Below are 14,223 nucleotides of genomic sequence, written 5' to 3' on the forward strand. Positions count from 1 at the left end.
GTAATAGGAATCCACACACACACACACACACACACATTCTTGTAATAGGAATCCACACACACACACACACACACACACATTCTTGTAATAGGAATCCACACACACACACATTCTTGTAATAGGAATCCACACACACACACACACATTCTTGTAATAGGAATCCACACACACACATTCTTGTAATAGGAATCCACACACACACACATTCTTGTAATAGGAATCCACACACACACACACACACACACACACACACACACACACACATTCTTGTAATAGGAATCCACACACACACACATTCTTGTAATAGGAATCCACACACACACACACACACACACACACACACACACACACACACACACATTCTTGTAATAGGAATCCACACACACACACACACATTCTTGTAATAGGAATCCACACACACACACACACACACACACACACACACACACATTCTTGTAATAGGAATCCACACACACACATTCTTGTAATAGGAATCCACACACACACACACACACACACACACACACATTCTTGTAATAGGAATCCACACACACACACACATTCTTGTAATAGGAATCCACACACACACATTCTTGTAATAGGAATCCACACACACATTCTTGCAATAGGAATCCACACACACACACACATTCTTGCAATAGGAATCCACACACACATTCTTGCAATAGGAATCCACACACACACACACACACACACACACACACACACACACATTCTTGCAATAGGAATCCACACACACACACACACACACACACACACACACACACACACACACACATTCTTGCAATAGGAATCCACACACACACACATTCTTGCAATAGGAATCCACACACACACACATTCTTGCAATAGGAATCCACACACACACACACATTCTTGCAATAGGAATCCACACACACACACACATTCTTGCAATAGGAATCCACACACACACACACACACACATTCTTGCAATAGGAATCCACACACACACACACATTCTTGCAATAGGAATCCACACACACACACACACACACACATTCTTGCAATAGGAATCCACACACACACACATTCTTGCAATAGGAATCCACACACACACACACACACACATTCTTGCAATAGGAATCCACACACACACACACACACACACACACACACACACACACATTCTTGCAATAGGAATCCACACACACACACATTCTTGCAATAGGAATCCACACACACACACACATTCTTGCAATAGGAATCCACACACACACACACATTCTTGCAATAGGAATCCACACACACACACACATTCTTGCAATAGGAATCCACACACACACACACACACACATTCTTGCAATAGGAATCCACACACACACATTCTTGCAATAGGAATCCACACACACACACACACACACACACACACATTCTTGCAATAGGAATCCACACACACACACACACACACACACACACACACACACACACACACATTCTTGCAATAGGAATCCACACACACACACACACATTCTTGCAATAGGAATCCACACACACACACATTCTTGCAATAGGAATCCACACACACACACACACATTCTTGCAATAGGAATCCACACACACACACACATTCTTGCAATAGGAATCCACACACACACACACACACACACACACACACACACATTCTTGCAATAGGAATCCACACACACACACACACACACACACACACACACACATTCTTGCAATAGGAATCCACACACACACACACACACACATTCTTGCAATAGGAATCCACACACACACACACACACACATTCTTGCAATAGGAATCCACACACACACACACACATTCTTGCAATAGGAATCCACACACACACACATACACACACACACACACACACACACACACACACATTCTTGCAATAGGAATCCACACACACACACACACACATTCTTGCAATAGGAATCCACACACACACACACACACACACACACACACACACACACACACACACATTCTTGCAATAGGAATCCACACACACACACACACACACATTCTTGCAATAGGAATCCACACACACACACACACACATTCTTGCAATAGGAATCCACACACACACACATTCTTGCAATAGGAATCCACACACACACACACACACACACACACATTCTTGCAATAGGAATCCACACACACACACATTCTTGCAATAGGAATCCACACACACACACATTCTTGCAATAGGAATCCACACACACACACACACACATTCTTGCAATAGGAATCCACACACACACACACACATTCTTGCAATAGGAATCCACACACACACACACACATTCTTGCAATAGGAATCCACACACACACACATTCTTGCAATAGGAATCCACACACACACACATTCTTGCAATAGGAATCCACACACACACACATTCTTGCAATAGGAATCCACACACACACACACATTCTTGCAATAGGAATCCACACACACACACACATTCTTGCAATAGGAATCCACACACACACACATTCTTGCAATAGGAATCCACACACACACACACACACACATTCTTGCAATAGGAATCCACACACACACATTCTTGCAATAGGAATCCACACACACACATTCTTGCAATAGGAATCCACACACACACATTCTTGCAATAGGAATCCACACACACACACACACACATTCTTGCAATAGGAATCCACACACACACACATTCTTGCAATAGGAATCCACACACACACACACATTCTTGCAATAGGAATCCACACACACACACACATTCTTGCAATAGGAATCCACACACACACACACATTCTTGCAATAGGAATCCACACACACACACACATTCTTGCAATAGGAATCCACACACACACACACACATTCTTGCAATAGGAATCCACACACACACACACATTCTTGCAATAGGAATCCACACACACACACACACACACACACACACACACATTCTTGCAATAGGAATCCACACACACACACACACATTCTTGCAATAGGAATCCACACACACACACACACACATTCTTGCAATAGGAATCCACACACACACACATTCTTGCAATAGGAATCCACACACATTCTTGCAATAGGAATCCACACACACACACACACACACACATTCTTGCAATAGGAATCCACACACACACACACACACACACACACACACACACACACACACACACACATTCTTGCAATAGGAATCCACACACACACATTCTTGCAATAGGAATCCACACACACACACACACACACACACACACACACACACACATTCTTGCAATAGGAATCCACACACACATTCTTGCAATAGGAATCCACACACATTCTTGCAATAGGAATCCACACACACACACACATTCTTGCAATAGGAACCCCCCCACACACACACACACACACACACACACACACACACATGACAAATCCAGAAAGAAAGAATCAGGGAAGCTTTTTAAGTTCATAGGTTGGTACTAGGCTATCGGCCCCAAGGCCTGTACAAGCCTAGCCATAACATTTTCCTGGATATTTCTTCCCACAATATTTACTGCTCTGGATCCCCATCTAACAGGGCGACTGACATGATCCCTGGGGACATGATCCCTGGGGAGAATTTCCTATCTCCCATCCACTCATCAAGGTTCCTTTTGAAGAGGGCCAAGGAGGCACTCTGACATGTATGGGCAGTATATTCCAGAGTATGGGGAGTCTCTGTGTCCGGAACCTATCCCTCCAGCATGTTTTGTTCATTGTGATGACAAGGTTTAGATCCCTGGAGCGTGTGGCTCTGAGGGATTGGGATTTCTTTTAAGTGCAACATGTCCAACAGCTCAGGGTTTGACATGGCCTGTTAAGCAGAGAACGCCTTTGAGTAGACATGCCACAGAGTATCGCTGGAGTTTTTTTTTTTTTAAGACTGTCAGCATGTGGCATCTGCTTTAGGCCTGTGATTCTTTTAGTGAGGTATTTCTGTGGCCTTTCCAGCTGTTGCAGATGTCTTGTGAGGTACATACCAAACGGGGCATTCTACTCTTATAATGGGTCTAATGAGGGATGAGTACAGTGGGACAAAGGCCTCCTTTTTCTGGATGAAAAGCCCTTAGTGATGAGGAGGTGTGCCACACAGGTTCTCCTGACTGTTGTGGCAATGTGGTTATCGAAAGTGAGACCACTGTCCAAAAGTCTCTCACACTTTCGATGTTTAGTGTACTGCCACCTATGTTGTAATTCATGGGTACATTTTTTTTTCCAGAGGGGATAACTATACATTTCTTGGCATTAAGCTTGAGCCCAAAGCTCTGGCACCAGGCATCTGTTTCTGTAAGGCCCTTTTGTAAAATATCCACATAATTTGGGGATTAGTTTGCAGTTATCTGCAAACTTTGTTAGCCAGAGTCCCTTAGTGTTGGCCTGTACTTCAGAGAACTAGATGCCAAACAAGAGTGGTCCCAGGACTGAACCCTGAGGTACTCCACTCGTCTGGAGCTGGATTTGGAGTCGGCTACTTTTACAGTCTGGGTTCTGTCAGTAAGCCAGTTGGCAACCCATCAAGTGACGTAGGGATTTATGCCCAGCTTAGTAAGTTTATCTAGGATTCCAGAGTGGGGGATGGTGTTGAACGCCTTGGGGAGGTCCAGATAGGCTGTGTGGATCGTCTTACCTTATCCACAGCTCTGGAGACTGATTTGAATTAGTCAATCAGGTTCAGGAGACAAGATCGGCCCATCACAAACCCAAACTGGGTGGTTCCAATGTTTGAAGTTGCCAATGTCTTTGTTTATAAGTTCCATGTCCTTGCAGATCAGGCTCGTCAGACTGATGTGACGGTAGTTCCCAGGATCCAAGGTGGATCCCCCCTTGTGGAGTGGGATAACTGTAGCTGTGTGCCACAAAGCCCGAGGTGAGGCTATGATTAAACATGACAGTTAGGTGAGGTGCCAGTTCATTTTGTCGTTCATGTAGTACACAGCCTGGGATGTCATTTGGTCCCACAAATGCTGTATTCTTAGCTTTGAAGAGTGCAATTTCTACCAGTGTGGCTGTGATTACCAAAATTTGGCAATCTTTTGGTATTGAGACGGGCCCTTTAGGGGGTGAAGTTGGCACTAAATCGATCTGCCAGGATATTGGCAATATCCTTGAGATCAGTATATTTAATGCCATTCTGTTGAAGCTCAGAGCAGATCTGAGCATTGCCATTTAGATTCTTGACAAACTATGGAATGCATTGTGGTTGTCTTTCGAATCTTTTGCAATTTTATTTTCATAACTAGCTTTTGAGGATTTTATGAGGGATCTCAGCTTCTTACTTAGGCTGGCGTGGGAGTTTTTTGCATCCTGGGATTTTCCTCTTTTCTGCAACAGTTTCTTCCTTCTGTTGTATAGTTTGTTTATAGCAGGAGACCACCAGATTGGCTTCCTTTTTTTGGAGGAGAGCATCTTGGTTCTATTTGGGATGGCACAATTCATGCACGAGTGGATGTGCTCGTACAGTGCCTTAGTGTAGGATTCTGCAATCGAACTATCAAATCCCGTCTGCATGGATGTCATGAAGTTTGTCACTTCTGACTTCAGTAGCATGAAGTTGGATTTGGAGAGTTTTTTTTTTTTTTAAAGGAGGTTTCCTTAGTGGGGGGTGGGATGTGGATGTCAAGGGTGATTTGCTTATGGTCAGACCTGACCAGTGAGGGGGTGACCACTGATGTGGAGCATCTCCCATGTTGGTAGTGACCAGGTCTAGGATATTGGAGCCCCTGGTGGGACAATGGATTAGTTGATCCAGGGCATTGGAATTTATGAATTCCAAGAACAGTTGGGAAAAGGAGTTGGTACCAGAGTAGTTTTCCCAGTTAATGGCAGGGTAGTTGAAATCATCCAGTATTAGGGTGTTTGGTTGTATCTTAATACTTTCCAGTATGTTTAGAAAGGTGTAGTAAGACTCTTGGGGCATGCCGGGGGATCTGTAGCAAGCTACAATTTGGATTGCAGCCTTATCTAGTGTTAGTTGCACCTGGAGAATTTCAGATGCATTGTGTTGGGCAACTAGCCTGGAGGTGTGAATATCGACACTCCTCCTTTAGTATTTTGGTCTTGGTTTTGTGGCCGAAGTGTGGTAAGAGTTGTAGCCTGGTATTGCAGGGGTGCTCTCTGGAGCCTTGAACAAACTCAGTTTAACTCAGTTACTGCACAGATATCGATGTTCTCCATTTTTAGGAGTGCCTCGAGAGAGTGCATTTTGAGGCTTAGACTTCTAGCATTACCTTCAGATTTTGCATGCTTGTATCTGTTACGGTGGTGGTTTTGTCCTTTGAACCTTGCATCAAAAAGGTACTATAGGGGTGGCAAGAGCTTTGGCCAGTAACCCAAATCCCAGGGGTGACAGGTGCAGGCCATCTCTGGCAAAGCATCGTGACTTGTCGATCATGTCTTCCCAGACAGACAGATACTGGATCCCCTTTGAATGATACCAGAAGCTTAGCCAATTGTTGAAGTCAATCATTTTGTCCTTATACTGTGGTAGAATTCTGGGCAAAGGCAGGATACTACTCAGGCTAGGGTCATACCTGCCTGGGCCACATGATCCGAGAGCTCTTCCATGTCTCTTCATGTAGTCCAGGGAGGTACGTCTCAAGTTATTCACTCCAGCACTGACAATGACAAGTCGTATTTGTACTTGTTGTGGAATGACTTGAGTGCATGCATTTTGTGGTGGATCCTGGCACCAGACAGGCCGCTGACTAATTTTCTCCTTGTTCAGCCTGGTGAGGGGGACATCAGTGTGCCTGACTATAGAGTCACCTATATAAAGTGTTAAGTACCTTGTCTTGCCTTAGGGGCTGTTGGGTGGCACAATGGTGTTGTGAGCTGTGTGTCACTTTGGTTGTGACTGGCGTTTGTTTGCGTTTCAGCTTCAGAGGTCCTTGTTGCTTGGGCAGGTTAATGTTAAGGGCCTGCACATATGTGGGTTTACTGTTGCTATGTGTGGGTGTTGAAGGACTATGAGTTGCTTGAGGTGTAGTGCAGGTGTTAACCTTCTCCTCTTGACTGTCTAGCACAATCTTGGCCGGAGACAGCTTTGCTTCCAGTTTGGCTATGTAAGTGTATCTCTCGCAGGTTGCAGTGTTGGGTGGTAGGAGGAGAGGGTTGTCAGTGTACATGAGGCATTTGCTGCATTGCTCCAGTATGCCCAGATTCACCAGGTGGACAAGAGGAATCACTGGAAGCTGACCCTTGGACATGCCTGTTTAGGTGCTTTTTTTGTGAAGTATAAGAGCCGTTTTCCCTTACCTTTGCAAGGTACTTTTGCAATTATAGACGGTTTAGGGCCTACGATTAATTTCTCCTTACTGACAAAGAGAGTTGAGTGCTTGTATTAGTTTCAAGCTTCCTAGTGCTTTCCAGCAGGTTCTAGAGCAAGTGCTAGTCACAGGGGTTCAGATTTTAGTGCCAATACTGAGAAACCAGCTAGTTCTAAGGGGAAATTTGAAGAGCAGACTTTTTGGCACCTGGAATACTGTAGCCACGCAGTGCTGCACGATGCGAAAAATGTGCAAACACACGTTTAAGCCAGAAAGTTGAAAGGGATAGAAATCAGCCCAAAAAAGGCTAATAAAATTCCAATTTCAGAGCTGGAAACCACTCCTCTAGTGTTAGATGGAATACAATGCTCACCACTTCCACTGGTACGCAGTAGGACTTCCCTCTACCACAGCAATATCTGGATTGCTCTGAACACAGAAAATAAAGTCCTGAGACAAGCAAAGCCTGGGATCTGGACTGGCTAGGTGGGGAAACGAGCAAACAAGATAGTATTTTTTTTTCTTAAAGCAGGCTAAACAATGTAATAATACAGCAAATAAACACAGAAAAGGCTAACACACAGGTATGCAGTCCTAAACAGTAAATGCAATTAAAACTCTACAAAATTAGCAAGTTAAAGCTTTTTAAATTAAACAAGACAAGTGCACAACTGAAAAATTATTTAAGAGGCAGTAATACAGCAGAATAAGTAGCTAGTCTACATATACAGAGAAGTCTATATATACAGAAAAGCAGCTAAAACACACAAACAATTCAGATGCAGTGCAACCTAGAGCACTTTGTATTTGCCTTAAATGTTGCTACAACTCAGTTATAATAAATGCTCTAAATTTCCAAAAAAAAAATATTTCCAAAATGTTTGAGAAGCACCGTCAGAACACAAGGAGATTCAGGCATTTTTTTTTTTGAAAGGGAGAAAGGAGGAACAGAAGGCCTATTGAAGTGCATTAACCCACCAGAAGAGCAGTAGCATGCCCTGCCCAAACCCTGCCTGTGACCATTTTGACTGCACCGCCCACCGTTTGATTGAAAGATGTCACCAATACACAAGGTAATTTAGACCTACATTTCGCCATTAATAAAGCAGTTTTTAAATATTTTTCGTGCTATATCACTAAACACATTTTAAAATATTAGTGCTATTAAACGCAAGACATTGACACAATTAATGTGAAATATACATTTTCTGAAGTGAAAGAAGTAAATAACTAATTATAGTCATTATTTATTAAGAGTAAGTCAACAATCAAGACATCCTTTAAACAGGGAGGGTTGACAGATATGCATACCACTCAGCTGTACCTGTGCTGTGAGCTGCCTGATTTAAGTTATTATTAAAGGCTTCATATTCTCCCTCCTGCACGAACTCGGTGGTGGGATAATACACTTCAGTATCTCCAATAACACTACACAAGTGATCACAATCCTAAACATTCAAAAACAAGCAAGTTCAGATTCAAGACATTCCGATGAGCAAAACTAACCACTGGTATCAACGTCATGACTAACTGCACTCTGGCAATTTAAGTGTATTAACCCATCACCGAGTTGATAAATTATTATAGCAATAACCCACACTTTGGTGTGGGTAATGCTGGATTTACCCACGGTTGGTGTGGTTTGTCACGAGGGCGAAGCCCGAGTGGCCAAACAAAGCCAACCGTGGGTAAATCCAGCATTACCCACACCCAGAAGTGAGCTATTGCTATTATACAATGACATTATTTAAGAAAAAAAATAATAACTTTTCTTAAATAATAGCATTGTATAATACCACCTTGCTGCCCTTCCGTAGCTGTCTGGTATTCTGCAGCAGTTCTGATGTACTGCGCATGCGTATGCCTACACAGTACATCAGAGCTGTGGGCAAAAGCAATGGAGAAAGCAATATCTCCGTTGCTTTTTACAAACTGTCTTGCTATACAGTATGAAGCAATGGAGATCTTACATTCTCCGTTGCTGTAAAAAATAGTTACAGTAATGGAAAAAGTCTGGGCGACCGGACCTTTTTCCATTACTATAACTCTGATTTACAACGTGCACGCTGACCAATCAGCGTGCACGTTGTGGAATATTAATGGAGGGTCGGTGTACAATATGATTTAATGCTTGCATTTGTTTAAATTTCAGTGAAATTGAAGTGTATTAACCCACTTGAATGTTATTTTCTTTCATAAGAGTATTCGGTTGTTAAGATGCTTGTGGAACATTTGAATAAAAAGACCATTTGTGTCATTGTGCTTACTAAATGCTCTGTTTTTGACCTGGACTTACCGTTATATTTGCATTGCGTGTCAATCACGGCACCCTGCTGTTAATCACCGCCCTCCGGCATGTCAATCACTGTGGGCACGCCCATTCCTGCGCGAACTCGGAGGTAGATTAATACACTTCAATTTCGCCCTCAGACGTTCTCTCTGTATTAGGTAGAATGAGCTAATGACACTAGACTAGGAGGAGTGTCCCAGATCAAATTTACAGTAGGGGCGGAAGACACCAACAGTCAACAATACCAAAGTATTAACATAATAAACTGAGAAGTCAACAGAGTATGATAATGTAAATTAACATGCTTTTTTCTAAAGTAAAACGTGCATATTAATTCTAATTTATTGTTAAGCCTCCACGTTTTCCAAGGTGACAGTTGTGCGGAACACATAAATTAAGCTAGGAACAGTTGAGATGTACGCGCTAACATGACGCGTCTGCAAAGCGCTCTGATTTTCGCTCCACATGTAAACGAAATTTAAGAGTCAAGCTTGCCCTACTAACGCAAAACCACTGCGCCACAGTAAGCAGAGCGATAACCACAACAGTAGTATCATTAAGTATTCAATGGCGGTGTAGAGCGTTTTGTAATAACGTCAGCGGCATATCCAGGGAAAACGGAAACAAACTAAATATAAACGATGTTTCGTTAAGCCTTGTTCTAAAACCTACAAAAGAAAGGGTTTGCAAATGTAGCCTTTAAGTAACGTTCATTAAACTTTAAAATGTTAATCTTTCAGTTAGGTACAACCAAGGTGAACTTTAATAACCATTTCAGAAAACAAAATCAGCAAGCTTACTAATTTCTCCTACTGCTAACTACGTACACCCATCCGACTCTTAAACACTCGACTATACATGTAACATAACTCACCTTGCAACAATCAAATTTGAAATGATTTAGAATAACACTACAACTCCCACAAGCCAACGCAGAGACAAACTTCTCAGCTTGGAAGAAACCTAAACAAGCATTTCGAGCGGGAAACACACCACAAATTCGCAGAATTCAATTGGGTGGGCGGTCTTTTTGTAGCGTGTTAAATGTTTGCGCGGGTAAGTAGTGGCGCTTATTGACTGTTGATTTACTAATATTCTTATTTTTTTCTGTATGACTTACTCCGTCATATTTAATTATTTATTAAGGTTAAATGAGTTTATTATTATTTATTTAACATTTGTTTGCCGAGGAGGTCCGATTGGGTTAATAGCCCATTTTCAGCGGAGCCCGGGGAGAAAATCTCCAAATCTAAGTAAATTAGTAATACAGTATTAATTAACACCTTACAAAGGTACCTCATAAAAAAATCTAGGAAGTTCATGTTTCAACTTGAAACTTTCAAGTAATTACAAATTATCTCTGGACTCATACCTCTCAACTGTACAGATGCATGCAGAATGTCCAGATTTTTGCTCATATTTTTGGTGTATTCCTCCTAAAATCTTCACTTTTCTTGGAAATAGCTGAAGATTGAAGTCATTAAATAATGGCAAATATTTGAGTTGACTCTCCGCATCCTTCAGAAAATTCATGCTAATAAAAAACCTATTCTGTCAACTTTCTAAGTTTGCAAGAGCAATATTTAAAATATGTCCCTATTTGTCCCATCATTTTAAGCTTTGTCCAGATTTTTTTCTCTAAGAGGTTGAGAGGTATGGGACCATGATGGCCCATGATGAAAGATGTGTTATGGATGAAACTAGCTTAGATTATATAAAACAACAGTTATATTATACAGTGTAAGCAGAGTTCAGAGAGAACAGAAAAGGAGCAAATAGCTTTAGGTATAAAGAGACTAGTTGGAGGGTCGAGATGTAAGTAGCGTAGAGGAGGTAACAGTAAGTAGTGGAAGGGGTAGAAGGGTGACAATGGAAAGCACAGAGAGAAAAGATCTGTTTAACAAGTACATGAGAGAGATAAAAGAGCAAGGAAAATAAAGGCAAAACTGCGTTTGTCAGCCAGGGGTATACAAGAGCAAAGCCATTTGTCAGTTAAGTGTGCAATGAGGAGTTGCTTAAACTTGGATGGGTTGGTGGTGTTAAGAATGTGTTGAGGGACGGAGTTCCAAGCTTTGAAGATAGTACTGGAGTAAAGAGAATTTCCAAAACTGTTACTTGATTTAAAGACTTGTAGTAGGCAGTTTTCAGTAGATCTTAAAGTTCTATTATTTGAGAAGGGCTGAACAATATTTTGGAGTGATGAACATTTATCAGGTTGGTTTATGATGGTATGAGCAGCTGTAATTTGTTTGAGATAGGTTAGGTAATTCTAATAATTTTAGTTGGCAAAGCGAAGTGCAATGGTGGGAACTATATGGTAAGTTTGTGGAGAATTTGGCAATTTTATGACAGCAAGCCATCTCATTTCACTGAATTTCATTTCACCCTGACCACTTCGCTGAAAACTCATTTCACTGAACTGCAGTTAGTATATATGGCACTGTGTAGAGTACAGTAAGGCAAGTAAAAAAGTATATGCCCTTTCCCCCACTGTAGTGCAATCCTGAAGTTAGTATATATATATATATATATATATATATATATATATATATATATATATATATATATATAGTTAGGGGGTGTGGGGGGCATATATACTAACTGCAGTTCAGTGAAATGAGTTTTCAGCCTGGAAATACCTCAGCTGTGACATACTCCATAATTCTGGTGTCTGCCCACTAGGTGGTGCCTCTTTACTTGCTGTCTAACTTATATCCTTACTCTCTCCCTTTATATCTTACTAGCTACACCTTCTGTTCTTCACTATAGCTCTTCTCGTACTAGCCCACCATTACTAGACTCCTAGCTCTAGTTAAACCCTGTGTCTTAATAGTTTTACTGTGCCCTAAGGGTCTAATATCTTTATCCACCCCTCTAAGCATCCTACATCTCCCACTGTTAAGCCTCTCACCTCCCTGTTACACTTTGCACCTATACACTCACCTCTCTTGCCTCTCTTTTCTCACTGATTGTCTTCTTGGATTCAGGACTCCTTGTCTCTTCCCGCTCCGTTCACCCTGCGGGCTCACTCCACTCCCCTACCCTGCCCCCAATTCCCACCCGCCCCCAGGGCCCCTACACTTATTCCTCCTACACCACACCCCCTTTAATACTGCACCAATACCGCTGCTCACATCATTATCACATCACACCTCCCTTAACACATTAGTATTAGTCACACCCACCCCCAATTAACTCTGTTTTTCACTTCCCACACTACATTCACCACTACACCAAGTTACCTATCACACCACACATTCAACTATCAACTTTTTCACTCCACAATGCCAACATCTCCTACCCACCTCCTAACTCAACTACTTCTCATTCTCACACTACTTCCTTCTCTTTTTACTTTCTGTCTCTTAACCTCTTACGAACAACCACTTTACTCCTCTACCCCCTTTCCCACAAAATATACTTCCACATTACCACTTACCATTACTCCAATCTCTTTAAATATTACATCCATACCCATCTACATACTTCCCAAATTTCACAGACTAGCACCCATTACATATAATAATTCCAATGATAAAAAAATACTTATCCATTCTTACACACTACTTTATCATAAATACTTTACATACCTTCACTCCCTAATAGATGGAGACATTCACCCTAACCCTGGTCCTAATCATACCTCTACCACTGATAAATATACTCTAATTAATAGTAGCTCCATAACCCCTTCCAAGCCAGCAAACTCTCTCCTCATAGCACATCTTAATATACTCAGCATTAATAATAAAATCCCACACCTCCATGCCCTACTAGATGTCCACCGATTTGATATCCTATGCCTATCTGAAACTTGGCTTAAACCCACAATCAAAGATAATGAAGTTACCCCTCCTGGTTATAATATCATTAGAAATGACCGTACTACCAAAAAGGGAGGAGGGGTTGCAATCCTCTACAAAACCATACTCCAAATTAGCACCATTGACCTTAACCCATGCTTAGACAACAAAGCTGAATTACTTATCACTAAACTTTAAGTCAACCCTAATAAAGCTATAAATGTCATCTGCCTATACCTACCACCAGGAAACAATATTAATATCCTTGAAAATATCCTGAACTGGCTTACTATCAAACTTCCTCAGGAAACTATAATTTTAGGTGTCCTCAATATTGATTGGCAGTCCTGGAATAGTTCACACCCTTCTACCCACATTAACCTACATGGCTTTACTCAAACTATTAACTCCTCTACCAGAACTCACAAACCCAACAACAAAGAAACTATCCTGGACTGGATACTTACTAATAATCCCCTACATACCTACAAAGTAGGGACCCTCCCAGATGATCTAAGTGACCACTCCCTAACCTATTTTATTAGATCTAAAACCAACCTTACTCATCCCAACATTGCCAGAACTGTTCGCTCCAAAAAACAATTTAACCACGGGCTATTCCTTACGGAACTTAAACAATGTAATTGGTCACCACTGAAATATCTTCCACTTGATGAAGCTTTTGCATATTTTAATTCCACATTCTTATCCATCCTGAACCACCATGCCCCACTACGTACTATTAAATGTAAAGCTAAACCTGCACCTTGGCTCTCAAACACTTCAAGGCATAAAATCCATCTGAGAAACAAAGCCTGGGTGAAATGGCGTTCTAC

At 41.6% G+C, this 14,223-nt stretch overlaps 1 protein-coding gene across 4 annotated transcripts in view; it reads right to left on the reverse strand.

Annotated features, from left to right (window-relative positions):
• Nucleotides 1-10,594, reverse strand: part of UBE2T (ubiquitin conjugating enzyme E2 T) — a 370,592-nt gene extending 359,998 nt beyond the window's left edge. Inside the window, exon 1 of one of the 4 annotated variants that reach the window (XM_044076503.1) lies at nucleotides 10,459-10,594. The gene's annotated coding sequence lies outside the window, so the exon portion shown is untranslated. The other 3 variants (XM_044076500.1, XM_044076501.1, XM_044076502.1) reach the window with 3 other exon arrangements.
• Nucleotides 10,595-14,223: the final 3,629 nt, after the last annotated feature.

Source organism: Protopterus annectens, chromosome 7.part0 (genome assembly GCF_019279795.1).
Source record: "Protopterus annectens isolate FY-2018-M chromosome 7.part0, PAN1.0, whole genome shotgun sequence".
Taxonomy (NCBI): Eukaryota; Metazoa; Chordata; order Ceratodontiformes; family Protopteridae; genus Protopterus; species Protopterus annectens.